We start from the raw sequence: 24,672 nt of genomic DNA on the forward strand, positions 1-24,672 counted from the left end.
TGATAAATTATATTGATCAAATGGATATGTACATAAACTCTGGGCATACCCGAGAGGAAGGAAGCCAAATAAGACTTCCATCAAAAGTTTATCACTATTACATCAAACCTAGCTTTAATAGCATAAAAAAAGGGGGCATTGAAAAACAAGGAAAGTTTGGAAAGTAAAAAAGGGTTAGCTAGGTTACTTTTAAGTTTTTCTTTTAGGGTTTGCTTTTGGGGGTCTTCTTTTGATAGCTTTTGGGGGAGCCGCAACACACTGCTTGCTAGGAGGCCGTGCACAGCTAGGGAAGAGTCTCTCACATGGCTTGCTCTCTTCTTCTCTCTCTCTCTCTCTCTCTCTCTCTCTCTCTCTCTCTCTCTCTCTCTCTCATTGTTGAATTTTAATTAGTTGTTGGAGTAATTTTATTAAAGTTTAGTTTGCTTTTTGTTAAGTTCTTGAATGTTTAAAGTTTAGTTTTGTTTGAATTCATGTTTGATTTAATATCATTGTTTTAATCTCTCTCTCTTTTGCATTTAAATTTGTTTGAGCATTATTATTGTTAATTTCAGTTGCTTCTTTTATTTAAAGTTTTTGTCGCGTTTAAATATTTTCTTTAGGTATATATTTTTTTTAAGTTAATGTTTTTATTTTGTTAGTGTTTGTTTTTGTTTGGGTTTATGTTTAAAGTTAGTATTTTTATTTAGTTGAATAATTGTAAGGTTATTTCTTTCGTTATTCTAGTATTGAATCTGGTGTTTATTTAGTTATTTTTATGCGTGTTAAATTTTTAGTTAAAGTTTAAGTTTCATTGCAAAAATCTCAAAAATCTCAAAAATCCCAAAAGTTGAATCTGAACTCTGTTAAGTAAAAACTTCTTTTCTTATTTTCTTTGGGATTACATGAAGTCTGGAATTAAACTGCATTCCATGCGGAGACGATCTGGCCCTTGGGCTAATTATTACATGACTAAACTCTTATACTTGGGATAGCCTTCACGCTACTCATTTTTAGAGTAAGTCGATGTGACCACGTGGCCTAGGCGCTGGGAGTTCCATGAGGCGTAGCTTTGCAAGAGGGCAGCAGGGGAATTTTAATGTAAAGTAGGGGCTTTGGTGTATTTTTATTGCAAAAACAATAGTAGGGTTTGTTTTTTAATAGTTTTCAGTAGGGTTTTATTATTGGAGGGTCTCTTGGGGGAGTAGCCGCACAAGACAAGGAAGAGGAGGATTTTGGAAAAGTTGCTACAAGCAGCTTTGAGGAGGAACCCGAGAAGCTCTCCACGACATGCTTTCTTTTATCTCTCTCTACTCTCTCATTTCACACACACACACACACACACTCTCTCTCTCTCTCTCTCTCTCTCTCTCTCTCTCTCTCTTCTTCTCTCTTTTTTTAGCTTAATGTTCGATTCATTTTTCTTCAATTTAAAGTTGGGATTATTAATACTTTCAGTTTTGTTTAAAGTTTTTGTTAGAATTTTTATTATTCTCTTTTTCATTGTTGAAGTTTAAATTCTGTTTGGGTTATTTTTTAAGTCAGTTTTCAATATCATTGTTGGAATTAATTTTGGTTTCTTGATTGTGTTAAGTTTAAATTTAAGTTAGTAGTTAATTGATGAACTCTTGGTTGAATGTTTCACTTGTGTAATAAAGTTTTCTTTTTAGGCTTTTGTCCGAAATTTCAAACGTAGGTTTTATTCCCTATCTGAATGGTTAGACATATGATTATTTTTTCGCAGTTAATTTTATTATCATCTATTTTATTGTGATTGTTTCCTGTTTCTTGTCATTAATTTTATGCATGTTAGGTTTATAATTTAGTTTTTATGTCATTTCAATTGCATCACAAATATCTCAAAAATCTCATAAACTGAATCTGAACCATGTTTAGAAAAAAAAAAAATTTAATTTCTTTTGGGATTACACAAAGTTTGGAATTAAACTGCATTCCCTAAGGAGACGATCTGACCCTTAGGCCAATTATTACACGATTGAACTCTTATACTTGAGATAGCCTTCACGCTGCTCATTTTTAGAGTGAGTCAGTCTTTATGTTCCTCCTGGCTTCCATCTCTTCCTTATGTGTGCACTAAAGTATTAAGCCTGCTTCAAGCACTGAATACACACATAATGACTTGTGGTTTGTCATAATCAAAACTAGGGATCGGATTCAAAAAGTCAAGAATCTCCCCTTTTTTGATGATGACAAACGCACTAGAGCAAAATGAAGTTTAGTAAAAAAAATGCCCCCTCTAAGAGTATGCATAATTTAAATATAAACATCATAGCTCAGATATATATACCAAGGAAGACATTTCAACTTATATGCATTCAGTTTTAGCAGTAAGGTACAAATATATACATGCATGCAGTGAAGATAGTTGCCCCATTTAAAATATTGTCCAAAAAAAAAAAAAAAATTCACGTTTGGTCAAACATTTTGCTTACAGAAGTTCTCCCCTTTTTGGCATCAGCAAAAGGGTTAGGCTAAGTTTAAAAATTTGGTAAAAAAAAACTTAGTCAAAGAGAAACTCCTTTTTGAAAAACTTTCCCCTTTTTGGCATTTAAGCACACAAGAAAAATTCTCTTCCTTTTTCATATAGCATTTGGGCATAAAAGTTTTAACCAACAAAGACATAGCATTTAGGCATAAAAATTTGCAAGTGTTTAAAATTTATAGCAATTTAGCACACACGAAGCAAACAATATAACTGGTCATAAAAGGTTAAAATAACATGAAAAATTGGGTTAGACCAGAATTATACACAAACCATTGAAGCACACGGCATATGAAAGCAAGTGTAGGCTTAAACATAAGAATGGTCTAACAAGTTTGTATGCATTTTTATGAATGATAAATGAATCAATTATGTGATTAAAAAAATATAATAATAATAATAATAATAATAATAATAATAATAATAATAATAATAATATAAAGAATTTTAGCTTTTGAGGTGTTTCTCACCATAAAAAATTTCCCCCTTTGAGATTTATCAAAAGGTACTGAGGGTGTGTTTGCAAAAAAAAATAATAATTTAAATTCATGCACGCTCAAGCAAGCAAAGTTTTTCTGGTTTGGCATTTAAATACAATTTCATAATATAATTAGAATCATATCCATATGGATCCAAAGAAACTATTAACAATCAAATACAGGATCATATGGTAAAGAAGAACCATTGTGGCTAAGTAGTATATTTCTGATTATGATTTTCAATAAAAACATCACTTTTACACACAAACCACAATGAATTCATGAACTGGTCTAAACAAAAATTTGTGAGCATAATATGATAGGCATTTTAATTTTTGGATGCTCCCCCTATCGATTTGAGTTCTATCTTTGATACAGTGAACTACTTATACTAGCCAAAGATTAAATTCATTTAACATCCCAATCAGTATAAGCCTTCATTTTTAAGTCTTTTAAAATGAGTATGTTGGATTAAGATTTATTCATTTTACCATGTGACCAGTATAATCATCCCTATAGGTCACAGATGCATCAGAGAATATATATTAAGGCATATAATAATGTCCATAACCAAGAATAATCCATATCTGTTCATAAAGCTTTAGGCGCTGGATATGATGTTCAAGGTTCTCAGAAGAGCCTTAATACTCAAAAAGCAAAGCATAATGCATATGAGTCCATTTCATTCTTTCTATAGGGATGGAGCTCAACTCCTCTAAATATCTGATTAGTGTGTAAGGATGAAATTTAATATTCAATTAGTGTTCACTCATCCTTTCAAAAATATTTTAATATTTATTTTATCGTAATCATCTTTGTACATGGTTTTATTATAAAATTTTTTTTTTCGAAATTCCGGCAGCATACCGTCTAAAAATTGAACATTTTCCCATAAAACATGTACCTAATAGATTCAAGCAAGCAATATATGATTCAGTTTAAGCATGCAAGAACCTATATCTACTATCAACATGCAATACACATCACTGCATCCGCCATGCAGGAGGTATTCTAGATTAAGCATGCAATTCAGTAGTTCAATAAGCAATTCATAAAAAAAAAAAAAAACATCCATCAAAGAAATTTGATCATTCAAAGATAGTATGGATAGTGTGCTGCAATGCTATTCATAAAGGCTTATACACATAAAGTATGATTTTGAGAGCATTTAATAGAGTGATGAAATTATGTAGAGAAATGCTCCCCCTGAGTTATGCACTATTACTTTCTTATGCCTTTTTTATTTTTATTTCTTGGCCAAGTGCTTTAGGGTTTTCAATGATTTGAACTTGACTTGGAATTAGTAGGCTTAATGGACCAAAGAGTCATATAAATATTCTTTGAGTGTTCTAAGCCTATATCTTCCTCTATTGATATGAATTTCAATACGTGTGAGAGACACAAGTTAGAATGGCTTTCATATTTAACAGTTCGTGCATAGGTTTCTTTGAACTATGTATCTTCATTTTTGATAGAAACCTAAAGCAATCATTTTAGCCATTTAACTTAATTTGATAAGATGAAGCTCTAAATGATTTAATGTTAATGTTTGAGAGCATAGGAAGCAAGAGAGGATAAATACTCTTAACAATTTCATCTTCTTTAAGTCCAAAAGAGTATATAGGAGAAGCAGGACATAATTAAAATGTTTTTCTTGCTCACAAATATGTCCTGACAATTTATCCATACAACATTTAGAAGTATATGATTATTTGTGAACAATACTCTTTGGAGATTGGAAGGTATAATTTAGATATGAAAGTATGGATACGAACCAATGAAAAGATAGAATCTTTACCAGATATGATAGTGGTTTTATAAAGAGTTTTATGGATGAGATGATGAACCAAATAGAGGATTTATAATTTAAACTCAAAGTGAAAATTTTATGATATCTAGATGAAGACTTGATTCCCTTAGTGGATGTCCCTAATTTGGTTGAGAAATGATGTCTTCTGATAAACACTTAATTCATTAGTCATTTATGATCAATAATGCTATAAGCCTAAAGTGATGACTAAGATTTGATTAGGCTTTTATATTCAAGAATGAGCTTAGGGTCAAATGATATATAATACAGGATGAATTCCCTAAAGTTCAAACTTGTGCAGTGGACAAAATATGTTTAACTTAAGTTGGTTTTATTTGGGCATGAGTTAAGCATTTAGAATTAATTACCTGGCAAACATGTCTTATCCATTTGGAAGTAGATTTTACTTTGACATACTTTGACCAATATTTTCATATTTTACCCAATCATTATGATGTATATGCATTAGGTTCAAATTGGATAAATTTCTTGAATTTTTGTATTGGTATGATTTCTCTGAAGTTCTTAGTATACAAATAGTGTATAGTGAAGGCATATACTAAGTTTTGATATTTTAAGCATAGGTCACTTCCTAACCTTTTGGTCATCACTACCCCCTAAACCTAGGAACAAAGGAAGACTTAAATGATTATATTACTTCTATGGGAATCCATACTTTCTTTGGTCCTAGGAGATTTGCCTTCATGATTATCCATATCATTTCTTTGTCAATGCCTCTAACACCTTTAAATAAACATGAGTAATCGAATTTCTTTTCACAAAATAAGCAAATTTTATATGCACGCGAACGGTTATGCTTATTTGTTCTCTTTCTACTTGATAAGGCAAGGCAATGAGATTTATAAGATAAACCCTTTCAAAAGATTTATTTCTTTTAGCCCCTAAGGGTTTATTTGAACTATACTTCTTATTTTTGGATTTTAAAATCATTTCATAATAATTTTCAATTTTTCTTTCTAAGCAGATGATTTTTAACACTTTCATAATCTTCTTCTTCTCTAAGGTGGCATGATATTTTCTTAGATCTTTTAATTGTTTTGCCATCCTTCTATTTTCATTTTTCAAGATTGTTTTCTGTTTAGACACCCTAGCTAAAAGCTTATTCATTTTCAATAAAACATTTTCTAGCTTTTCATACGAAGGCCTGCTTTCATTATTCAATTCAGCACGTGATTCATTATAGGATATGTCAAAATAATTATCGCATGAATCATTGCATGCAACATTAGCAATATTATTAATAGATTCAACATATGATATGTCACAGGACACAACACAAGAATAATCACACGAATCATTGCAATAAATGAGGTAGAGTAGAATCATATACCTCATCGTCTGCTAAAACTACGTGTCTGCACCTATCTCCTTTTTTATCATTTGAGCTCAGAACATCTGGAGAGGTGGTCACTTTCTCCTAGGACTCTCCATATTTATTTTCAAACTCTTCCCATATGTCTTTTGCACTTTTACATGTCATAATCTCATGAAAAATATCAGTCTCTAAAGCACAGTATAATAAATCCATGGCATATGAATTCGCATGCAATAAATTTATATCATTTTCATTAGTTGGCATACAAATTCCTTTGATAATCACCTGCCACACCCTCTAGTCCATAGATTTTATAAAAATGCTCATTTGAATTTTCCAATGGATATAATTTACACCACAAAATAATGGAGGACTAGTAGGTGACTGTTCCTCCGCCGAATGAGGATACACCAATTTGAGTCATTACGATCTTTTGCAAAAATCTTTAAATCTATGCAACGAGACTCTGATAATAATTGTTGGAATTGGTGTATTCCCAAGAGGGGGGTTAATTGGATATTTTATTAAACAAATAAGCTATTATTAGTAATTCACAATCATTCAAGTGCATATGTAAAATAATCATAGCATTAAACAATAACATATAGGTGCGGAAAATAAATTGTGGAAAGATAAAGTGCACACACACAATATGTTATCGGGGTTCGGCCAATACTGTCCACGTCCTCGCCTCAAGCTCACAAGCAAGAGGATTAACTAAATTTGCTTACTTGTGGGTGGAGCGACACCATTTACAATCTCCCTTTCCTTACTGGGCAAGGGAATACCCCAAGTTAGATTAATAGGGTTGACCCCAACCTTTACAACACCTTAACAGGATGGTGCACCTAATTCTCTTAACCGGGTCTGAACCAATCCAGTGCTCTCCTAACCGAGTCTGAGCAATTCGGGACTATTCACAGGGCTAGTCTCCCTCTTTCAACAACCCGTCGAGAATACAACAGATAATCAAATAAAATATTTTTCGTACAACAAAGAATGCTTCTATACTAAGCAGATGTGTACAACAATAAGCTCAATGCCCTCACATATGATATGAATGTAAAGCTCAGGGTGAGTATGAAATTTTCTCAAAAATAACTTTTACAATCTTTGAGTAAAGTATATATATATATATATATATATATGTGCTTTATATATATATATATGTATGATAATGACTCAAAGATTTAACCGTAATAAAATATTTTTCTCCAAAAATATTTTTCAAATGGAGTGTAAGAGAATCTAGGGTTTTTGCTTTTCAATTGATTTTGCACAATCAAAATACAAGCGTTTGAAGTCTATGTGCAAAAAGGGTTTCCAAATCAAAAAATATTTCTCCAAAAATATTTGCCAAGAAAATATGTGGAGAAACCTATAAGCTTATTCTCAAAAAGGTTTTCAACAAATAAAAACAAGTGAGAATAGAAAGCTTTACAAAAAATGAATGCCCAAAATAAAAGTTCCTTATTCAACAAGCTTCAAATGCAAAGAACTTGCAAGTGAAAGAAGTAAAGGAATTAATCAAATTCTCTCTTTAAAATGATTTTAAAACAAAAGAGTGTAAGAGAGTATGAGTAGTATGCTTTGAAAAGATTGAAAGAATTTGAGCAATAAAAGGAGTATGAGTATTAAAAATTTCAGAGAATTTTTCTTAATGATATTTGCTAATCTCTTGCTAATTAAGACAAATGGAAGAGTATATATAGATATTCCTAAAAATATGACCATTGGGGACTCATTTGGTATTTTTGAAAATGTTTAATTAGGTTTAAAGATATTTAACCATGTTTAACCGTGGTAAAAATTTTGCCAACCCAAGAGGTTCGGCCGACCATATTCAATGTTTGGTCGACCACTTTAACAAGATCGGTCGACCGTGACAATTTTGAACTGAAGATATGGTCGACCATCTCAAAACGATTTTGAACCCTTCGTAAGTTCGATCGATCAAGACAAAGGACGGTTGGCTACTCATCTAGGTTCGGTTGACTATGGCCAAAAAGAACTATACATTTGGTCGACCGGATAGTTAGGGGGTTAGACACATTTCGGTTTGATCAACCTAAGACGATACGTTCATTTCAGAACGGTTGACCTCGTGAAGTCAACATGTTGACTTTTGACCAGTTCGGTCGACTAGGGCTTTCACTCTGCCAAGGGTTTAGTCGATCAAGACTTAGTCTTTTTAGCCTACAATGTGTTTGGTTAACCAAGCTGGTTATTACCAGAAGGGTTCGGGCGACCGGGGCTATTCAGGAACGTAATTTTGACCCTAAGTTTTATCCCTATTTGTATAAATGTGACATTTTAGCCTAAGAGACTTTTCATTATGTGCATGGGGTCCTAAGGTCAATCTATGGTCATTGAGCTTACATCCACATCAAGCATGCCATGCATTTATTACAGACCAAATTAAAAACTAAAGTGCATTGACAATCAAAATAAATATGTCTTCTTTAGTGCTCTTCACTTCATGGATTATGCCAGATGTATGTGGTTTTTATATTCCTCGTGGCTTCCATCTCTTCCTTATGTGTGTGTGAAAGTATTAAGCCTGCTTCAAGCACTGAATAAAAACATAAGTAACTTGCAGTTTATCATAATCAAAACCAGGGATTGGACTCAAAAAGTCAACATATCCTCAAGAGACTTCTTCAGTGGAGCGGGTGCTGCTAAAGAATAAATCTGAGAAATCTGATGTGACAGATACTAATGCTGAAAGGCAGCTTGATGATATGTTAGCTGAGAAGGTGGTGTATAGGACTGGGGAGGTTGATTCTGAGGTTGCTCTGTACTATTCTTCTTTTCCATCGCCATGGCATCCAATCTTCTAGTGATTCAGCCATACGTTCCTGAACATCAACATCATCCTTCAGTTCATACCACCCTCCACCAGGTATTTCTCTTAATGGTTGAGCTGCAATTGGTCTTCTGTCAATCTTAGTGTTCCACTGCTGAGCATTTTGAGCTAAATAATCCAGAAAACCTAGTGTGTCATCAGGCTCCTTGTCAAAGAAATCTCCTAAACACATAGTATGGACGAACTGTTTAGATTCAGGAGTCAACGCAATGTAAAAATAGTTGACCAGACACCATGATTCAAATCCATAGTGGGGACACATGTTAACCAAATCTCTAAATCTCTCTCAACTTGTATGAATTGTCTCATCAGCTCTTTGCATGAATTGACTGATCCATTCCTACAAAAATTAAGTTCTTTGTAAGAAAAAAATTATGCAGAAATTCACATTCCATATCAGTCCAGCAAGAGACAGAATTAGGCATCAAAGAATTAAACCACATCTTTGCTTTATCCTTTAATGAGAAAGGAAATAAACGAAGTTAAGTAAACTCATCAGTGCCAGGTCTAGTAATGAAAGTAGTGCAAGCTAACTCAAAGTCCGTTAAGTGCTAGTAAGGACTCTCAGAATCCATCTCGTGGAATTGAGGTATCACTGACATCATCTCATGATAAATCGTGAAATTTGGTGCATCATCAAGTAAAACAATGTAGGATGGTGCAATGATTTGTGTGCATTGCAAAAAATCCATAAGAGTGCACGGTGCAGGTGTAGCCTTAGTTTCTTCAAAACTTTTTTTTTTGTTTTTTATGATAAAAATCAAAATAAAATAAAAACACTAGTTTGAAACTAAATATAACATTCCCCGGCAATGGCGCCAAAAACTTGACTCACTCTTAAATGAGCAGCGCAAAGGCTATCCCAAGTATAGAAGTTATGTCATGTAATAATTAGCACAAAAGGTCAGATTGTCTCCTCAAGGAATGCAGCTCGGTTTCAAACTCGCGTAAAACAAAAAGAAGAAAATAAGAAAACAGTTTACTGAACATAGTTCAGATTCAATTTCTTGGGGTTTTTGAAAGTTTGTGGTGAAATTAAATTGACGCGAAACCTAAACTATGAACCTAACATGCATAAACCAACCAAACAACTCACTAATTAAACACTCAAATAATAAATCAAAAGCAAGAATCTCACTAATCAATTTCAAACAAAGACAAACAAAACTTAAACTTCAACAATGGCCTAAAACTTAAACAGTGATTTAACAAAAACAAATCCAACAATGATTTAACCAAAAATAAACTCAACAAAAATAATTAAACTTCAACAATGACTTAAGAATAATAAACCGACTCAAGATAATAATAACTTGAATAAAATAAACAATGGCTTAACTAAATGACAATAAACTAAACTTAACAGTAAATAAAGCTCAACTAAATAAATAAATTAAACTAACAATGAATATACTCAAACAAACTCTTAAACAAAAATTACTGAATTTAAACTAATGAAAAGCTCCAACAAGTTATTTAAAATACATTAAAGTAGAATAATAAATAACAAAGTTCCAATAAAGTATTTAAAATGACATTAAATTAAAATAAAACAACTAAATAACAATAAAAGAAATCGAGAGAATGAAAGAGGGAGAGAGAGAGAGAGGGAGAGAGAGAGAGAGAAAGTTGTGAGGTGTATGGAGTTCAGGTCCTCCCAGTTGCTGCCTTTGTGCGGCGCTCTCCCCAAAGCACACCTCTCCTCAAAAAGCTACTTACAAACCCTAGCTAAAAAACCTTTTAAAAGCACACTAGCCCCCTTTTACAATAAATGCCCTAGCTCCCTTTTAATTCCCCCAAGGCCAACCTCCAAGACTCCGTGCATGGCAGGCCCAACCTCTTCTATTTATCCACACACATGGCCCAAGAAGAACTCCAACTGCTACCCTCCACGTGGGCTTGTCACATGCATGCACATGGCCTAACTAGCCCTCTTCTCTTAGTGCATGGCAGATTGGCCGATTGGCAGACCTCCCAATGAACCCTATGGGCAGCTTCTTATTGTCCTACACCCAACCCACGTATTGCATCTTCACGTGCATGTGTGGGCCGGTCCAGCCTCCCTTCTTTATGCATGCGGACCTTTGCATGCATGTCTTCCTTTTCACATATGCACACAAATTTCATGGCTCCAATACACGACCTTCATGCTCACGACCCAACGTTCATGGCCCTCAAGCAGCTCTAAAACACATGCATGGCCCAGTTTCAGCTCTCCACTCTTCACACAGCCCATGTGATTCTCCTTAATGTTGCATGGCAAAGTTGCATGCGGCCCAGCTCACGTACACGACTCCCTTTCACGTGCATGGGCTTCATTGGATTTGCAAGGCTTCACACAATATTTTTTTTTTGTTGATTTTTTATTCTCCTTTAAATGTCCAAGAAAGCCCTGCAATAATTAAGTTCAAAAACTCATAAATTTATGGCAATGATAGAATAAAAATTCAAGTATCGTAAATTGAGCTCAACATTGTAATATTGGACATAATTAAGTATTTAATTAAAATTATAACACTTAATTAAAGCTTTTAAATATTTAATTACACAAATTTGACGTGTAATGAACAAGATAAACCACATACCACATATACCATAAAGTCGCGCTATAAAACCATAATATATATATATATATATATATATATATATATATATATATATTATGAGGCCTTGTTATAAGGCTATACGCCAAATAACGAGAAACAACCCCAAGGCCATATAATGTACACCAATAGGAGCTCATGTTAGAGAGAGAAGCTCTCTCCTCTCTCTAGAGAGGAGCATGGCTTTGGGGCGAATCTGTAATATCCTTGCTAAATTCTTGTTGGTACTAAACCCTATGGTTGATTTCTTGCAGGGTTATTAACAAGTAAGGTTGCCATTTGGAAGATCTGTGAAGAAATCAAGTGCTGGAAGAAGACTATGGTTCTTCTACCCAAGTTAAGTTTGAATTTTTTTCCTGATTGTACAAACCAGATGGGTCGAAAGGAAGCCCTTAGGGCACATCGAAGAGAAAGTAAAGAAGAAGAATCCAAGAAGGAAGTTGAGGAGGCCTTGAAATTCATTGTAATAAAAGCTGGAAATAAAGATCTATGGATGAAAAAGAAAAAACATGGGATAATGGTTGAGTTCTCTCGACTTGCTGGGGAGCAATTGAAGAAAGTCCAGGTATTAGAGGAAAGGACTCAGGAAATGTCTGACCCTCTCCTGCCGATACAGAGACCAAGTGAGGACTTCTATTCCTCTTCGAGTAAGGCGAGTGAAGGATGTCTGAAGGAGGTAGCTATTAAGTATCAGTTTGGTGTCTCGAATTCTCAGGAGGCCTTAGTCAAAGTTCCTTCGTCCCTTGAGAAGGAGAAAAGCCTGATTCTTAAGAAGGGCTCCAATAGATGTTCCAATGAAGAGGTCCCTTGCAACAACCTGGAGGGGACTTGGGCTCCTAGCCTGCCACACGTAGTAGAGGATAACATTGTCCCTCCCTATGAAACTAGTGGTTTGAGGTCTAATGAAGTCCCCTTAGTCTCTAAAAAGCAAGACTCGAAAGAAAGAGAAAATAGTGAGGCACCAAGCAGTGAGAAGGGTAATGATCTGGAAGCTGATGTGGATGGCCTCTCAGAGAAGATACAAGATCAGAAGGTTCCTAACAGTGAGAGAACAATCCTAAGACATAATAAGAAGGTTGCTTGGGCTGAGCTTTTTGCCAATAATCGTAATCCCTCAAACTGTGGTCCCCTCCCAGCTTTTGAGCATATTGGTGATTCTGTTCATATCCCTCCTACTGCGATGTATAACTTAGAGGGGATAACAAACAAGCATCTAGTGGGGTATTTTACAATTAAATTCCCTGGTAAGACGACTCTCAATTCCCTATTAAGGTCCTGGAAGGTCAATGTAGTATTTACTCAACATGATAAGGGCTGGATTATTCTTAAATTCCAAAGGGAGGAAGATCTTAATGAGGTCTTATAGAATGGTCCTTACTCTATATATGGAAGAACTCTAATCCTCAAGAAAATGGCCAAATTCTTTCAATTTGGCTTGGAGCATAGAATGGTTGTTCCTGTCTGGGTTCAACTAAAGGATCTCCCTTTTGAACTATGGTCTCCTAAAGCTATTGGAAGGATCTGTTCAGCAATTGGCAGACCTCTATGTATGGATAAATAAACCACTACCAAGGGTAGAATTTCCTATGCTCGTGCCATGGTAGAGATAGACATAGCAAAAGAAGTTAAGCACATAGTTAAGATTCTACTTCCAGATGAAGTTGAGATCTCCCAAGAAATAGTGTATGAAATACTTCCGAGGTTCTGTCAAAAATGCAAGTCCATTGGCCACTCTGAGGCTTTTTGCGGTCCTAGAGAAGGGGTTAAAAAACCTCTTGTTGCTCAGTACAGACCCAAGATGAATGCCAGGCTACCAAACACTGAGGAAGTTGCTGATGCCTCTGGAATTGTAGGGTCAAAAAATGAAAAGGTGGCTACATCCAGTCCTATGAGGGTGGTGGAATAAGGAAAAAATCTTGGGGTTGACCAGTCTAGTGCAAACGATGGCAAGATGATTTTGGTCCCTGAAGACCCCTCAGAAGAGTTTGAAAATGATAGTAAGGCTTCCTCAGAGTTTGTAGTTGAAGATGCAGCTGAGGGGAATAATGATATCTGCCCTATTCCTCTAGTTCCTGACAAAGACAAATCCATAGTGGAGGTTAGAATTGAAGGGAAGAATGTTAATGTGAATGATTTAAATCCCCCTGGGCAACAACAGAACTAAAATGTGAATGGGAAAGGAAAAGGAAAGGTTGATGATCTCCAACTTGTCAAAAGAAAGAAGAAAAGGAAAGGTTCGCACTTTAATCCACTTGCATTTTATAAGGGGTTGAGAGCCCCTTCTAAAGCTCGATGAATATTGCAAGCTGGAATATCAGGGGTCTAAACAAACCCCTGAAGCAAAATGGGGTTTCAAGCCTCATGAGAAGGAATAAACTGGATGTCATAGGCATTCTAGAAACAAAGATGTCTATAGAAAACTTAAAAGATATGATGAGAAAAAGATTCAAGAGCTGGAAGCAGATCAACAACTTCGATCTCCATAAGGCAGGGAGAATTCTAGTGTTGTGGAACCCTCAGAAAGTTTTCCTTCAAATGATTGACATGACCCCCAAGTAATCCACCGTTGCATTGAATGTTTAGTAACTTCTAACAAATTCAATGTTAGCTTCATGTATGGCTTCAATACAATCATGGCCAGACATGCTCTGTGGCGTAGCATCTACCAGCTTACCAAGCTCCCTTCCCGATGGCTTCTCCTGGGGGATTTCAATTGTGTGCTTTCAGCTGCTGAGAAGGAGAATGGTCGGCCTGCCTTGTACTATGAAACTAGAGATATGGGTGAATGCTTCTTCAACTCTAGACTATCTGATCTGAGATCATCAGGGTGTTTCCTTACATGAACAAATGGTACGGTTTGGAGCAAATTGGACAGAGTGATTACTAATCAGAGATGGATTCTGGAGGGTCTGAGTGCCAAGGTTGAATTCCTTTTCCCTGGGATTCTCTCTGACCACTCGGTGTGCCTTGTTTCACTGTTTGAAGAGGGGTGTCTAGGAAGGTGATCTTTTAAATTGTTCAACATGTGGACTCTAAACCATAATTTTTTGGCCATTATTAAACAAGGTTGGGATGCTCAGGTTCAGGGCTTTGAGCAATTCAAATTGGTGAGGAGACTCCAGGGCCTAAAGAAACCTCTAAAGGCTCTTAATGCCTCCCATTTCTCCCATATATCGGCTAGAGCAGAGAAGGCAGGTAAGGAAGTGGTCGAGATACAACAGAAACTGCATGAAAATCCCTCGGATGGTGACCTGCAATTGCTTCTGAATGAAAAAAAATATGAAGCTGTCAGATTAGTAGAAGCCAATAGAATGTTCATTTCTCCGATTGCCAAATGTAGATACTTAAAAGAAAGTGACAGAGGCGTTGCTTTCTTCCATAGTCTGATAAGAAGTCGAAGGAATAGGAATTACATCTCAGCGGTTACCAAATTAAATGGGGATCAGACCAGCTTTCAGGCTCTGGTAGCTGAGGAGTTCTTAGACTTCTACAGTCAACTTCTAGGAAGGGAAATGGACTGTGCAATGATTACGCGTCAAAACTGCGTAATTGGGCAACTTAACTCGAACTTTACGGTTTATATTTTTAATTAAATGTCTAAAAAACTCCAATATTTTAATAAAGTGCCAAAATTATCATTCTTGAACTTTATTGCATTATTTATTAAGTTTTGGTAATTTTTTGTCGCAGGAAAATTCTCGGGAACCAAAACCAACACCTGTTTGTATTTCATATATAACTTTTCCGTCCGAGCTCCAATCGAGACGATTCAAATTTATGGAGAAAGAGGAAAGGATCATCTACAACTTTCATGTTTTGAGTTTTGTGAGATATGGGCTCCAGAAGAGTCAGATTTGCGACGAACAGAGAATAAATAAAATGAGAAAATAAAAAAATATATTAGAATGAATAGTTGATGTGACCTGGCCATGCATGGCCGGGTCGGGTCATCTCTATCTGGGTCCTAGGGCACTGCCTCCCTACCTTTTAAATTCCTTTTTTTTTTTCTTCCTGCGGAGGATGTTTTTTTCTTCACCCTTCTCTTCCTTTGTTCTCTTCTCTTCTTCTTCTTCTTCTTCTTTAATCTTCTTTATCTCTCCGGTTTCCCTCTTGTTTCAATTTTTCTTCTTTAGTTCTTTTCCTCCTCCTCTCTTTACTCCCTCAAATTGTCACAACACAGCCCAAGGATCTGCTTCGGGCCAACTTCAATTCCCTCAGCATCCTTTGCTCCAGCCGACACACACCACAGCACCATAGCCAGCAACCATCTTCCTCGGCCTTCTGTCCACAGCAGTCATCTGCACCAGCCGAGCAATCGAGACACTCCACAGCAGCAGTAGCAACAGCCCAAGACACTCCACAGCAGACCATCTCGAGCACCACCACTCCACAGCAGACTCCTTCTCCACAGCATCCCTCGCTGCAGCATCGCATGAGTATCCGTCAGACACACCAGCCTCTCGGCCATGCCATAACAGTCGTGACAGCCCCAGCTCCATGATTTTCTACTGCAACCCGTGACACACCACCATAGCAATCCTCCTCAGCCCTCTGCACAGCCAGCTTCAACACCAGCAAAGGCCATTTGTTCCACCACTACCAACAGCTACTGCTGCTCTGTTTTGCGCTCTCTCTCTCTCTCTCTCTCTCTCTCTCTCTCTCCTCTTTCTTCTTTTCTTTTCTTCCATTTAATTTCAATTGCAATTGAATGTTTTTTTTTATTTAGTTATTTATTAAATTCTTGAAGAGTTTATTTGAATATTTGTTCAAGTGGTTTTAATTTCTTTTGAAGTTTAATTCTCTTTTTATTTACTTATCTTGTTTTTAATTCAAGTTATTATTATATTTAAATTAGTGGCTTTTTATCGTTCTTTCAATTTAAATTCCGTTTTACTTCTTGAAAAATAGTAATAAAGAAAAAGAAAAAAATTATAAAATAAAAAAAAGAAAAAAAGAAAAAAAGTGTTCTTGTTTTGAAGTTTTTTCCAAAAATCTAGTCTTTTTGTTGAAGCTCGATTTAGTTAGGTTCCTTTTTGTTAAAGTTCATACTTTCACTTTTTGGTATCATTCAAGCTTAGATTTTTTATGTATTTTCATTTTGGTTCGGGTTCTTGATTTGTGTTAAAGTCTTGGTTTTTATTGTATGCTTTGAATCTGATTGAGTTTCCATTACATGTTTTAAGTCCATGATTAATGTGACCATTTTTAATTAGAGCGTGTTTCGATGTTTCCTCAGGTAGATTAGAGTTTCCATTCTTGCATGTTTTAGTTCCATGTTTTAGGTTTCCAGTTTTTATTAACGCGTGTCCCAATGTTTCTTTAAGTAGACGTAGGGTTTCTATTCTTGTTTTCTTTTATTTAGTGCATGTTAGTTTAGAGTTTTAAATTACGTGTCATTTAATTCATCAAAAGTGAAATTGAACAATCTTGAAAAACCCCGAATCTAAACCAAGTTCAGTGCATTTTTGTTTTCGATTGGGCGAACTTAAACTTAGAGATTAAAATGCATTCCCTGAGGAGACGATCTAGCCCTCGGGCTTAATATTACACGACAGAACTCCTATACTTGGGATAGCTTCCGAGCTGCTCATTTTTTCGAGTGAGTCAAAGTGGTCGAGATACAACAGAAACTGCATGACAATCCCTCGGATGGTGACCTGCAATTGCTTCTGAATGAAAAAAAATCTGAAGCTGTCAGATTAGTAGAAGCCAATAGAATGTTCATTTCTCCGATTGCCAAATGTAGATACTTAAAAGAAAGTGACAGAGGCGTTGCTTTCTTCCATAGTCTGATAAGAAGTCGAAGGAATAGGAATTACATCTCAGCGGTTACCAAATTAAATGGGGATCAGACCAGTTTTCAGGCTCTGGTAGTTGAGGAGTTCGTAGACTTCTACAATCAGCTTCTAGGAAGGGAAATGAACTGTGCAATGATAGATAGGAACACAGTTGCAAGGGGTCCTCTGATAAATGACTCTCAACATGCTAATATGATGGCTCCAATATCGAATGAGGAGATTAAGATGACCCTTTTCAGTATCAGGGATAGCAAATCCCCTGGTCCTGATGGCTTCTCAGCATGCTTCTTCAAAAAAGCTTGGAACATAGTGGGGAATGTTTTCACAAGTGCAGTAAAGGAATTTTTTACCACTGGAAAGCTATTGAAATAGGTGAATCACACTGTGATTGCTTTGATCCCTAAATCCAACCATGCTAATTATGTGGGTGACTATAGACCAATTGCTTGCTGCAATGTCTTTTACAAGGTAATAGCTAAAATCATTGCTTCAAGAATCAAGCCTGCACTGGAAGGAATTATAAACTCAACACAATCTGCATTTATTGAGAAAAGAAGCATGGTTGAAAACATATATATTGTCCAGGAACTAGCAAGGAAATATGCAAGGAAAAGGATCTCTCCAAGGTGTATGCTGAAGATAGATCTTGAAAAGGCATACGACTCTATCTCATGGAGATTCCTTAAAGAAATGCTGACCCATCTGAACTTCCCTCCTACCATGGTAAATTGGATTATGGAATGTGTCTCCACCACCTCCTACTTTATATCCATTAGAGGCAGTATATTTGGATTCTTTAAAGGGGGTAAGGGTCTTCGCCAAGGTGATCCTTTGTCCCCATTGCTATTTGTGATTTGTTTTGAATATTTCTCAAGGATGTTGAAATCCCTAGAGGTTAATCCTGATTTTAAATTCCATCCTAGATGTAAGAGTCTCAGGATCACTCACCTGGCCTTCGCTGATGACTTGATACTCTTTTCTAAGGGGGATGTTGCATTGGTTAAAGCCCTTATGGACTGTCTGGAGGGATTCTCAAATTGTTTTGTATGAAATCTAACCAATTTCATGCAGGTATAAAAGAATACGACCTTGAGTGCATTAAACAGGCTACAGGCTTCAATGTTGGATCTTTCCCTTTTCGATACCTTGGGATCCCTTTGGCTACATCCAAACTAAACTCAAGTCATTACTCCCCTCTGATTAATAGGATTGCTGATTTGTTCAAGGGTTGGCCTGGCTTCACTTTATCCTATGTAGGAAAACTTGAGTTAACTAAGTCTGTCATTCAGGGTGTTGAATGTTTTTGGTTATCAATTTTCCCAATCTCTAATAAAGTTTTGGAGCATGTTGTTAAATTATGCAGGGCCTTTCTTTAGGGTGGGAGGAAGAAGCCTTTTGTTGGTTGGAAGGAAGTGTGTCTGCCAAAATTAGAAGGTGGTTTGGGGGTGATGGATCTGAAAGCTTGGAATCTTTCTTTGCTCACAAAAACCCTTTGGAATATCCACTTTAAAAAAGACTCTCTCAGGTCCAAATGGGTTAATTAAATCTACTTGAAAGGTTCAAGTCTTTGGGAGGTCAAGATAAAACATGACAACTCCCCACTATAAAAAAAGCTCATTGAAATTAAGAATCAGATTATGTTAAGATGTGCCAATCACCTGGATGCAATGCTTCCACTTTTTGAGGAATGGGACCTTGACCACACTAGCTCTTCCATTTGTTATAACTTCTAGAGAGCTAAAGGAACTACGGTACCTTGGTCCAAGGAGGTATGGAAGAGTGGAAGTACCCCTAAACATGCTTTCACTCTTTGGCTGGGAATTAAAAGGAAACTACCTACATGTGATAGACTCATTGGTTTTGAAGGAGATCGGTATTGTACCTTTTGCTGCCAGGAACATGAATCCATTGATCATATATTTTTTAATTGCAGATTCTCCTCTCAGGTTTGGAACACAATTAGAAGTTGTCTGGGGCTCAACAGGGCTATGACAACACTAAGAGCTGCAATGAAATGGCTACGAAAGGAGGTCATGGGCATTAGGATACATTCGGTAGGCAAGAGAGTTAGCCTGGCCTCTACTGTTTATCTCATATGGAATGTCAGGAATAGAAAAAGATTTGAAAGAAAATCCATATCCCCAAAGGAGCTGATAGTGACCATCCAGAAACATATATACATAGTGGTCTATGACAGATTTGGGCTACACATAGTTGGAGGAGTATAATCTCAATTTGGATCTTGTTGTATGAGTTTTGGATTGTTGTAATTGGCCAAAAGGCCCCTAGAATGCCCAGGTTCCTTTGTGTTCTTGTTTGTTGACTTATTGCTTGCAATTTTGATGGGGCTTATATATTCCCCCTATACCTAGGTATGCCAAAAGTTCCATGTAAATACTCATTTTGATCAATACATTTACCCTTATGATATAAAAAAAAAAAATGTACACCAATAGGTCATACAATATAGGCCACCCAATAAGCCAAATATAATTCGGTGTGTAGCTTTTTTCCTTGGTATCCAAATTGATTATACTCCCTTATTTACCATCATTGACTTAAGCATCAAAGACAATCATTGGAAACTACTGAGGGTCTGGCAAACTTCTTATTCCCTTAATTACAAGTGATTATTAAAGATTTGTGCAAGCTCAATGATCAATTTTTATATCAACAACTCCAATTTTAGATTAATTTTCAGATTGCCTCTTACCATCTAAATTGGTGTTAACTTAATGGTTTGAAGGATTATTAATGATTTGTGCAAGTTCAATGATTAATTTTTTTATGTCAACAACTCCTATTTTAGATTAATTTTTAGATTGCCTCTTACCATCTAAATTGATGTTAACTTAATGGTTTGAAGGATATAATTTCAATTTGTTCTCCAAAGTGTGGATCCTTTTAACGTCATCCCTAAGTTATATTTGAGAAAAATGTTTTAAATAGTTATGTTAATATTAATCTTGACCCAACTTGGCTAGTTTAGTTAAAAATACATGAGATGGGCCTAAAGTTGATTGAGTTATATGATAGAAAGGGTAAAAACTTGGTCATGTAACCCATGAGGACATTTAAAACAATTCCAAGTTTTGTGGAACAAATTGAAATTAAATCCAAACTACTAAAGTTAACACATGTTTGGATGGTGGTGAACAATCTTATAATTAATAAAAAAAATAAGATGAACATTGTTCAATCTGTAAATTTTGGGAGAGAATAAAAATGACCCTAAACATTAAGGAACAAAATTATAAAGATGGAGAATAGGAAGAGCAAAGAGGACATACTCACATAAGACTTGAATCAAGCACACTAAATGCTATAGGAAGAAAGTAAGACTTACAAAAGACCAAAGAATAAATGAGGGAATATGCCTTGAAGGAAAGTCGCCAAAGGTTATTAAAAGGAGGTGCTGGGACTTGGATAAAGGAAGAGAATAAAGAGAATGTGTGAAGACGATGAACCAGGCAAGAAAAGAGAAAAAGAAGTTGAGATACCATTTAAATATGGGGAAGGGGAAAGGACTTCAGTGCCTCTGAGACATATGGTGAAAGAGGAGCCTCTTGGGATCTTAATTGATGAAGGATCATCAATGCCACCTTGTGTTGCCTTTAGGACTTATGAGGCATGGGAGGTACGTGTGAAATGGCACCATGGGCAATCTTCTCGAAAAAAAAAGTAGCTCAGAGGCTGCCATATGCCATTTTGTTGTTTTGGTGAGAACAACCCATCAAGTAGCTGGAGCCAAGGCCTTGGTCCTCAGGTAGGGGCAAAAGGTGTCATGTCAAAGCTCTTTTTCACTGTCCCTTTGACAACACCGAGGGGAGCAAAAAATAAGAGGAAAATGGTTTGCCTAAAAGGTCTATGGGTCAACTATTGGTTAATATGGTAAATAGGACAAATTTTGCAACAAACTCAGGGTATTAGGGGACGATCTGATCCCTTGTTGCCAAAGTCAGCTAAGATCCTTGGTAACCACCCTTCAAAGAAGACATGAAAGAATCAATTATTATAGGCCTAATTAGGAAAAATGTGCAATTTGTAGCTGATAGTTGCTAGTGTTGCCATGAATCCTAGGGGAGAATTCCTTATTTTTATGGAGGCCATTATAGACTTTTGACTTATAAGGTGGAACATAATGAAAGAAAGTAAGTACATTTTTTCTATCTAAATTCGTCCACACTTCCACCTAAAAATACCTTATTAACTTAGGCATCAGAGGATTTTTCTAAAACCCAACTCTGGACAACCCCTTGGTTATCTTTTGCATGACTTGTGCATATCTTTTCAAGTAGTTTGCCACCCTAGTCTAGATAGCAACCAAGTGCAAAGGAGCTACAGTTTGGGCACTAAGCCATTTTTAAGAAAAAATTTTAAGAGAAGGTTGAGTGATTTTGATGGAGAAAGTGAAGAAAAATTGAAGACTAAGAGGTTTGAATTATAGAAGCAGTGAAAGATTAGCAGAAAGGAATTCAAGTGGCTCGAGCAAAAGAAAGAGGAAATTGCAAATTGGAGTCAAGAACAAAGGTAGGTACTGGTTAATTTTGTATTAATTTTATTTTGATTTCTAGCAATGCTGAAATTTGAACTTTGTAATTAGTGTTTAAATTCAAATAGAATAGAAAATAGTTTTCTTAGAATATACCCAAAAAAATTCAGGTATTTGACTTGAATTTGGAATACCAAGACCCGAGTGTTGACCCTGATCCGAACACCTATACTCGATTTCCCCTAGATCTAACTCAAAGACCTAGGTCAACTTGAGCCGGGTTTAGGAGCATTAACTCATTGACTTGAACCCGAAATGACCAGACCCAAGGCCTAGGTCAATGTTGACTTAAGTCAACTGATTCCTTTACCTTAACTTAAGCCTAATTTAATTCAACCCCTTTAACTTGACATAGCCCCAACCCATAAAAAGTTTTGCCAAGGCTCAATTGGGTTTGATTTAAATCGGCTTAAATACTATCCAATCTAGCTTAAGCCCACTTACCCTAGCCTAATCAGCTCATTTTTTCCTCCCATGGCCCAAATGGGTCTGATTTTAATTTTAATCCAATTTGATTAAACCTAATAGCCACGACCTAATTGGGCCTACACCAACTGGCTATCTCAAAGGCCACGTCCCTTATTTGGGTCCGCCTTAGCTTAAACTTCATTGAAGTTCACATGGCCCAATTGGCTAAGCCTAATTAGCCCAGTCCCTAAAACTAACCTAAAACTTAAAACCAAGTCCAATTCACCCTAGCCCAATTGGGCTTGGCTCAACTCAACCCCAACTTACCCTAATCGTAACCCTAACCCAACCTTGGTTAACATAACCCTAGTTCAGACTAGCCTTGGTTTCCCCTTGTTTGTTTCCCTAGAAAATGGAAGCAAATTGAAATAAAGGCAGGAAAGAAAAAAGAAATGGAAATAACGAGTTCGATTTTTACTTCTTAATGATCCAATTTCGGATTTGCAACTCCTTTGCCTTCTTATGATCAAAGGCTTGCAAGAATAAGGAAAAAGAGTGAGGGTAAGGAAAATAAGAGAGAAAGAAGAGATCATAAACAATGAGAAGAAGAGAGAGAGTCATATGAAAGAAAAGATAGAAAGAAGAAAAGAGAGGGATTAGAGACATAGAGAGATAGAGATAGATAGGTAGATAGATTGAGAGAGAGAGAGAGAGAGAGAGAGAGAGAGAGAGAGAGAGAGAGAGAGAGAGAGAGAATTGTGCGATAGAAATAGTGAAAAGGCAGAGAAGAAAAAAGAGAGAGATAGAGTTGCAAGAAATCAAAAGAATGAAGAAAGAAAGAAAGAATAAGAAGACACAGAAAAAGAGAGAAGAAAGAAAGAAGAGATTAGAAACAGAGAGAATAGAATAGAAGAGGAAGCAGGAGAAAAAGAGAAAGGGAGGGAGGGAGAGAGAGAGAGATAGAGAGAGAGGAAGATGTGCAAAGTGAAAGAGAAAGGAATCAGAGAGAGAGAGAGAGAGAGATCTGTGCGAGAGAGTGAGGAGCAAAAAAGAAAATAAGAGAGAAAAGAAAGTTTATATATATATATATATATAATATGTGTATAAAATATTCGTAGGACATGTTTCGCCATATAGATGGTGACATATGAAGCGCCTAGGACTGCACATTTGAGAAGCGACATGGTGCAATCCTGGTTGTCCAATGTATGTTTTATCTCGATGGATGAATTATTGCCACATCAGCAATTCATGCCAAACTTTCAGGACCTACTGGATTCTGCCACATGGCAGGTGAAGTGATAACCCAAAAAATGTATATATTAGCAATTCATGCCAAACTTTCAGGACCTACTAGATTCTGCGACATGACGGGTGATGTGATAACCCCAAAAATGTATATATGAGTAGAACATAATAATAACAATAAAATAATAAAAATAATCATTATGTTAGTATTAATACAAAAGTGTTTCTCTGTTAGGATCCTTGATTCCATATTTGATGTCTAAGAAAAACCTTATCTTAGCGAGTGCTTAGAGACCATTGCGGTTCAGTCGCTCCCTAGAGGTCGGCCTAGTCAAAATGAAATTTTATAGGATAAACAGAGTAAACGTAAAGGATGTAATGATTTCCAAAATATTATTATTATTATTATTATTATTATTATTATTATTATTATTATTGTAACTCCCCAACCTGGGTCTGCCAGGGAGCACTACATCTCTCCTCCTCCACTTGGACCAGACAACAGGGGGGCGGGCCTTATCGGACTAATGACTGGCCTCACAAACCAACACGTGTCCTTTTCAGTGTGTTTTGTCCTCACTCACACACTTCCTAAGAAAACTTCTCAGGTGGTCACTCATCCCAAGATTGCTCTAAGCCAAGCACGCTTAACTATGGAGTTCTTATGGGAAAGCTCCCGAAAAGAAAGGTGCACCTTATTAATATGGGTAGTAACATCTAATCTTTTAAGTCTTTCATTCATGGGGTATCACATTCTCCCCCACTTATAGAACGCAACGTCCTCGTTGCGAACCCATATTTCCAAACCCAGGCGATGTGAATCTCATCACACTTTCGACTGGGTGTTGGCTCTAATACCATTTGTAACGCCCCAACCTGGATCTGCCAAGGAGCACTGCGTCTCTCCTTCTCCACCTGGACTAGACAACAGGGGGGCGGGCCTTATCGGACTAATGACTGGCCCCACAAACCAACACGTGTTCTTTTCAGTGTGTTTTTTCCTCACTCACACATTTCCTAAGAAAACTTCCCAGGTGGTCACCCATCCTAAGATTGCTCTAAGTCAAGCACGCTTAACTATGAAGTTCTTATG

This window comes from Malania oleifera, chromosome 6 (assembly GCF_029873635.1).
Source record: "Malania oleifera isolate guangnan ecotype guangnan chromosome 6, ASM2987363v1, whole genome shotgun sequence".
Classification (NCBI taxonomy): domain Eukaryota; kingdom Viridiplantae; phylum Streptophyta; class Magnoliopsida; order Santalales; family Ximeniaceae; genus Malania; species Malania oleifera.